We start from the raw sequence: 6,921 nt of genomic DNA on the forward strand, positions 1-6,921 counted from the left end.
TCAGCCCTACTTTCATCGATCTTTATTCGGGGTCATTGAGCAGAGTGGCCTTAACATACCGTACGTCGTTTCCAAAATATATCTTGACTCGCTGCCCATTCACCTTGAACGTCCGCCAATTGGTATTCTAGATCTATGACATCATGCGGATATACAGTCTCCACTATAAATGGTCCGGACCATCACGACTTCAGCTTATCTGGAAATTATTTCAAACGCGAGTTAAACAACAAAAGTTGTTGGCCTGATACAAATTCCCTTCTCAAAATTTGTTTATCATGCCACTTCTTCTTTTGGTCTTTATATATCTTGGCATTTTCATAAGCTTCATTACAAAATTCTTCTAACTCATTCAACTGAAATTTTCGCAACTCTCCTGACACTTCAGGATCCACATTTAGCTTCTTCAAAGCCCAATATGCCTTATGCACAAGTTCTAGTGGCAAGTGACAAGATTTTCCAAATACCAACCGATAGGGAGACATTCCAATAGGTGTCTTGAATGCGGTGCGGTATTCCCATAGAGCGTCATCCAGCTTGATCGCCCAATCTTTTCGATTTGTCTTAACCATATTCTCCAACATTTTCTTGATTTCCAGGTTAGAAATCTCTGCCTGACCATTGGTTTACGGGTGGTATGTGCATACCACCCTCTGCTTGACACCATACTTTGTAAGCAATATATTAAAAAAATTATTACAAAAATGCATACCTTCATCACTGATTATAGCACGCAGAGTGTCGAACCTGGTAAAAATGTTCTTTTGCAGAAATTTTACTACAACACGAACATCATTAATAGAGGTGGAAATATCTTCCACCCACTTTGAAACATAATCCACATCTATCAAAATATAAGTGTAACCGATAAAAGAGGAAAAGTTCCTATGAAATCAATGCCCCACACATCAAAAAGTTCAAATTCTAAAATATTAGTGAGAGGTAATTCATGTTTGCGAGAGATATTTCCAGTCGTTTGAAATTTATCACATGATTTCACCATGGTATAAATATCTTTAAACAATGTAGGCCAATAAAAACCAGATTTTAATACCTTAGCCATAGTCTGTGAAAATCCGAAGTGGGCTCTATGTGGTGCTGAATGACACTGCTCCAAGATTTCCTGTGCTTCTTGTCCCACCACACATATCCGAATCACTTGATCAGCGCATCTTTTAAACACATAAGAATAATCCCACAGATAGAACTTGATATCATGAAAGAACTTATTATTCTGATGACGGTTTAAATCTGGAGGTAAAGCACCACAAGAAAAAAAATTATGAATGTCTGCATACCATGGAAGTGAAGAACGTACCTCAAATATTTGTTCATCCGGATAGAATTTTTTTATAGCATCCTCATCTTTGACATTCTCCAACTTCAGTCTAGACAAGTGGTTTGTACTTGATTTTCATTTCCCTTTTTATCCTTGACTGCAGAATCAAATTCTTGGAGAAGTAAAATCCACATTATCAAGAGGGGCTTGGCATCCTTCTTGGCAAACAGGTAGTGAATCACTGCATGGTCAGTGTAAACAACAACTTTAGTGCTAATGAAGGTCTAAACTTATCAAAAGCAAAAAACCACTGCAAGCATCTCCTTTTCCGATGTGGTGTAATTTTGTTGTGATGCATCCATATTACGACTGACATCATAAATTGCTCGAAACAATTTATCTCTGCACTGGCCCAAACAGCTCCCACCGCATAGTAACTAGCGTCACCCATCAACTCAAAAGGCTCTCTCTTTCCAATCCCAAAATATGATGATAGGTGTTGTGATCAATGTCGTTTTAATCTTCTCGAAGGCCTTCAAACAATCATCTTCAAAAATTAAAGTGGAATATTTTTCAAGCAAATAACACAAGGGTTTAGTGATCTTAAAAAATCTTTTATGAATCGACGATAAAACCCCATATGGCCTAAGAAACTTTCAATGCCTTTGATATTCTTCGGTGGTGGAAGCTTTTCAATTGCAACAACTTTAGCTCTATCCACCTCTAATCCCTGTGAGGACAATTTATGTCCAAGGACAATGCATTCTTTGACCATAAAGTGACATTTTTCTCAATTAAGAACCAAATTATTTTCTTGACATCTCTATAAAACAAGGGAAGATTATGCAAACAGATATCAAAGGAAGAACCAAATACCAAAAAAGTCATCCACGAAGACTTCCATAATTTCCTTCCCCACATCTGTAAAAATATCCATCATACACCACCAAAAAGTAGCCGTTGCATTACAAAGACCAAAATGCATCCTTCTGAAAGCAAACGTGCCATAAAGACACGTAAAATTGGTGATCTTCTCCTTATCCTCTGATGCTATAGCAATTTGATTATAACCTAAATAGTCATTTAAGAAACAGTAATAACTATAGTCAGTAAGTCTATCAAGCATTTGATGAATAAGAGGAAGTGGAAAATGATCATCACGAGTCGCCTTGTTCAACTTTCTATAATCTATACAAACTCGCCAACAAGTTACTGTGCGTGTGGAAATTAATTCATTGTTTTCATTCTTTACGATAGTAATCCCACCTAGGCACCACTTAAACCGGCGTAACCCAACTACTATGAGAGATGACATAAATAACTTCAGCATTCAACAATTTCTACACCTCATTTTTAACTACCTCTTTCATGGTGGGATTCAACCGCCTCTGATGATCTACATAAGACGTATATGATTCTTCCATCAAAATTTTATGCATGCATATAGTGGGACTACCCTTGATATCATAAAATCTTCCATCCTAAAACATATTTAAATTTTCTCAATACTCTCAATAATTTATCTTTTTCAGCAACATTAAGATATGAAGAAATAATTATCGAAAAAGTCGAATTTTCACCTAGGAATGCATAGCATAAGTGTGCAGTTAATTCCTTGAGATCATGTTCAGCAAGTACATCATTCGCACTATTTTGCAGCACCTCTTATTTCTTTGGACTCACCACTTTTTCTATTGGATCACCATCAAGAAACTCCTCTTGTTCACAAAGCTCAAGGTCCTCTTCTTTTTCAGAATCCTTTCCTCCAATCCAGCATATCTCCAATGGGTCATCAATTCCTTCACATACAAAAAAAAGTATAAGAATCAATAAATTCAATGTTTTTACAAGTACTTACCTTGCTTGGCCCCTTCATTTCATGGTAGATGTTAAAAATTACAACTTCTCCACCAACTCGAAGGGTGAGCTCTCCTTTATGGACATCTATCAATGCTTTTGCAGTCGCCAAAAAAGGTCTTCCAAAAATTAAAGGAGCTTCTTCATCTTCTTCCACATCTAAAATCACAAATTCATCAGGAAATATAAATTTATCCACCTTTACCAAAACATCTTCAAAAACTCCACGTGGATATGTGATACTTCTGTCAGCTAGCTGTAAGGTGACAATGGTCGGCTTTATATCTCCAAGCTCTTGTAAATAAAAAAAAAATCAGATTAATACTTTCACCTAAATCACATAAAACCCTATTTACTTTAGCACCTACAATAAAACAAGGGATAGTAAAATTCATTGGATCCGTAAGCTTTTGTGACAACTTATTTTGTAGAATAGCACTGCACTCTTCAGTCAAATTCACCACCTCATTCTCTTGCAACCTTATCTTCTCGGAGATCAATCTTTGATAAACTTTGCATAGTTTGGCATTCGTTCAAAGACATCAGCAAAGGAAATATTGATGTGGATCTTCTTAAAAATCTCTAGAAACTTTTTGAATTGCTCATCCAAATCCTTCTTCTTAAACCTTTGTGGGTAGGGAAGATTTGGCTTAAACATTGGTTTGTCCTCAACTCCACTCTTTTTTCCTCAACAAGTATCTCTTCAACCTCAGAATTTTCAGCTTCCTTCGGGTTTTCACTCTCTTCTTTTCTTCCTATGGCTCCTAGTTCTTTTCCACTCCTCAAGGTAAAATCTTTGCATTGCTCTTTTAGATTTACCTCTGTATTTCTGGGAAACTGGCCTCTATTCTATTTCCTTTAAAGAATTTTCCAGCTGGCCAATTTGGGTCTCCATAGATTTCATCATGGCACCCATATTACAAATGCACGTCTCCATACTATAAATACGAGTTTCAGTCCTCAACATCTTCTTACCAGATTTAGTAACAAAAGTTCTTACCACATTTTCCAACGAAGAATTTCCTTTACCATTATTTTTATTGAACCTCGAAGGAGGATTTAGCATGTTTTTATTGTTGGCATATGAAAAGTTCTCATGATTAAGCAAACTTGGGTGATAAGTATTAGGGAAAGGATTACCATTATAGCCTCTTTAACCTCTAGGACTGATGTACAGAGCTTCTTTAGGGGTATTAGACTCCTCGATGGCTACAGGTATACCTTTAGAATTTGCTTTTAACATCTTGTTCAATGGAGCCACTTGTGTAGTCAACACAAATAATTGAGCAGATATATATGTGAGAGGATCAACTGCATATATAGATTTCTTGACTCCCATACGTTCGAACGACCATTAAAAACTATTGATAGTCATCTGTTCCAACATATCATTGGCCTGAATTGCGTCCCTAGCAAAGATTGTACCTATAGTAGCAGAGTCCACTGACATCTGTGTAGGCGCATTCAACTCATTATAAAATAGCTCAATTTTCTCACAATATGCAAAATTTTGGTTAGGACAACATCTCAACAAATCTTTATACCTTTCCATGCTTCATATAATTGCTCCGAATCCAGCTGCCTGAAATTACTGATCCCAATCTTCAACTGAGTGGACTTGGCAGGTGGAAAATATTTTGCTAAAAATTTGACTATCATGTCCTCCCAAGTGGTTATACTTCCCAACGGCCACGACTGTAGACAACTCCTCTCCTGATCCCTTAGAGAGATGGAAACAAACTCAAACAAATAATATCCTCAGAAACATCATTCATCTTTACCGTATAAGTAATCTCCAAGAATGTCCTCAGATGCAGATGGGGATCAGCAGTAGTGCTACCATTAGAACCATGTTTGTGGGGACCTCGGGTGCTAATCTCATCTTAAAGGGATAATTAATGAATAAGCATCATTAATGAGACAAGAATAATTCAATTTGAATAAAATTAACCAGAACATTTGTCGACGCAAAAACCTACATTTGGCAACGTGAAAACCCATCGCTAAATGAATAAATTTTTTTAAGGGGGGTTCAGCTCGGTCGGAACTTTTTGGCCGATTGAGCGCTCCCTAATACATGTACGACCTTCGGGATTTTTCAGATTGCGCTTGGTCTGCACTTTTTTGCAGCTCGTGCCTGTTCTGGGCAAAATGATGCACTGTTCTCAGTAGCAAAAAGGTTGATTTTGAACCTCTTATTTACATGATTTTCCAATCTAAAACATGCACGTACATTGTTATCAAGTTATAAACATGTGCACAAGTTCATATCACAACTATCTGGTGATTCAAATACAAGAAAGGCTAGAATATGAACAAATATCCAGCCAATGAAACATACATACAAAGTTCTTGTATTTGTTCTAACATGTTTATCCATGTCTCAATATCTAAACAACATGTCATCTGCTTAAACCCGAGTCACCACAGGCTAAAACTCTCCCTTGAGCTTTCCATGTCAATTTTGACCAGCTCTTGCCCCACCTATTGCAATGCACACATACAAACAAAGTAATAGCCGGATAACTCCAGTGAGAATATAATTCTCAGTATGAATGACATGCATATAAATTATTTAAGAATATGAAATCTATATGCTATAATAATCCTAAATCATAAACATGTAAGAACATGTAAATCATAGAAGCATAATTGAATCTTAATTCTTACAGCATATCTATTCATCTACCACAATATCAAATCAATCATGTAAATACATTCATATCTTGAATGTCATATAATCACACGCTAGCATTTATAAACACATATTCTAACCATAGAAATTTCTAGGTTAATGCATAAATGCAATGCATGTTCAAGGAATAGGTTATCAAAGATGATCACAATAAATCTGAGTTCTTGGGATCCCTGGGAAATAAAATCTTTAATCGACCACCCACTTACCCAATCGAGGAGGCGTTAATTATCTAAAGTCCCCTGACTTTGGTGCAACTATAGTGAGTTATCTGGCTCCGGAAGTAATCTACATTCCGTGCCACTCACTTCTAGCCCTCCAAACGTCATCTGCACTCTAGGCCATTATGCCCTCTGTGCTATTCAAGGTAGGGTTCGAGATGAATGCAACATAGTCTATATGCATTAAATAATCTAACCCATCTTGAACACACCATTCAAACATCATGCAAGGCAATAATAAGAAGTACATCACATAAAAGCCCTTAAACAAGTAAGTATGTGATTTTAGGAAAACTCGAAAACCACCACGTTCTCGAGTTGTTCTACCTTGCAAGGATAATGTCGAATCATACCTGTATTCTGATTCAAATATCTGAACTCGTTAAAATCTTTATTATTCACAAGTTATTAAACTTCTGCTCTTCACAATATGCTCAATCTCATCAAGATTGTTCAAACTCTACATGATTCAAACTTTGATTCAATTTCAACCAACTCGAGCTCGCCGACTCGAACTCGATATCTTGCAAGTCAAATTTGAAATGAATTGGTATACAATTCAATATCAGCTGCCAATATCATTTCAATCTTGTGTAGGCTCACACAATCTAACAACTTGATCACGTGACTTGAATTCAAACCGACGGCGTAACAGTTCGAATCCTGCAATTCTGAAAGCTTAAGCATCATCTAATAAATCATATATACTTATCATCATCACCAGTTCAGCATTTAATACACGTGACCAACAGCTCAAAAAAATCAGAATTTCTCAAATTCTATTAAAAATCAAAAAAATGTCCAAACGACGATCTTTTCTCGATCCTTCATAAATATACTATCGTCGTATATACTAGAACATGTTTAGA

This window comes from Henckelia pumila, chromosome 1 (genome assembly GCF_033568475.1).
Source record: "Henckelia pumila isolate YLH828 chromosome 1, ASM3356847v2, whole genome shotgun sequence".
In the NCBI taxonomy this organism is placed as follows: Eukaryota; Viridiplantae; Streptophyta; class Magnoliopsida; order Lamiales; family Gesneriaceae; genus Henckelia; species Henckelia pumila.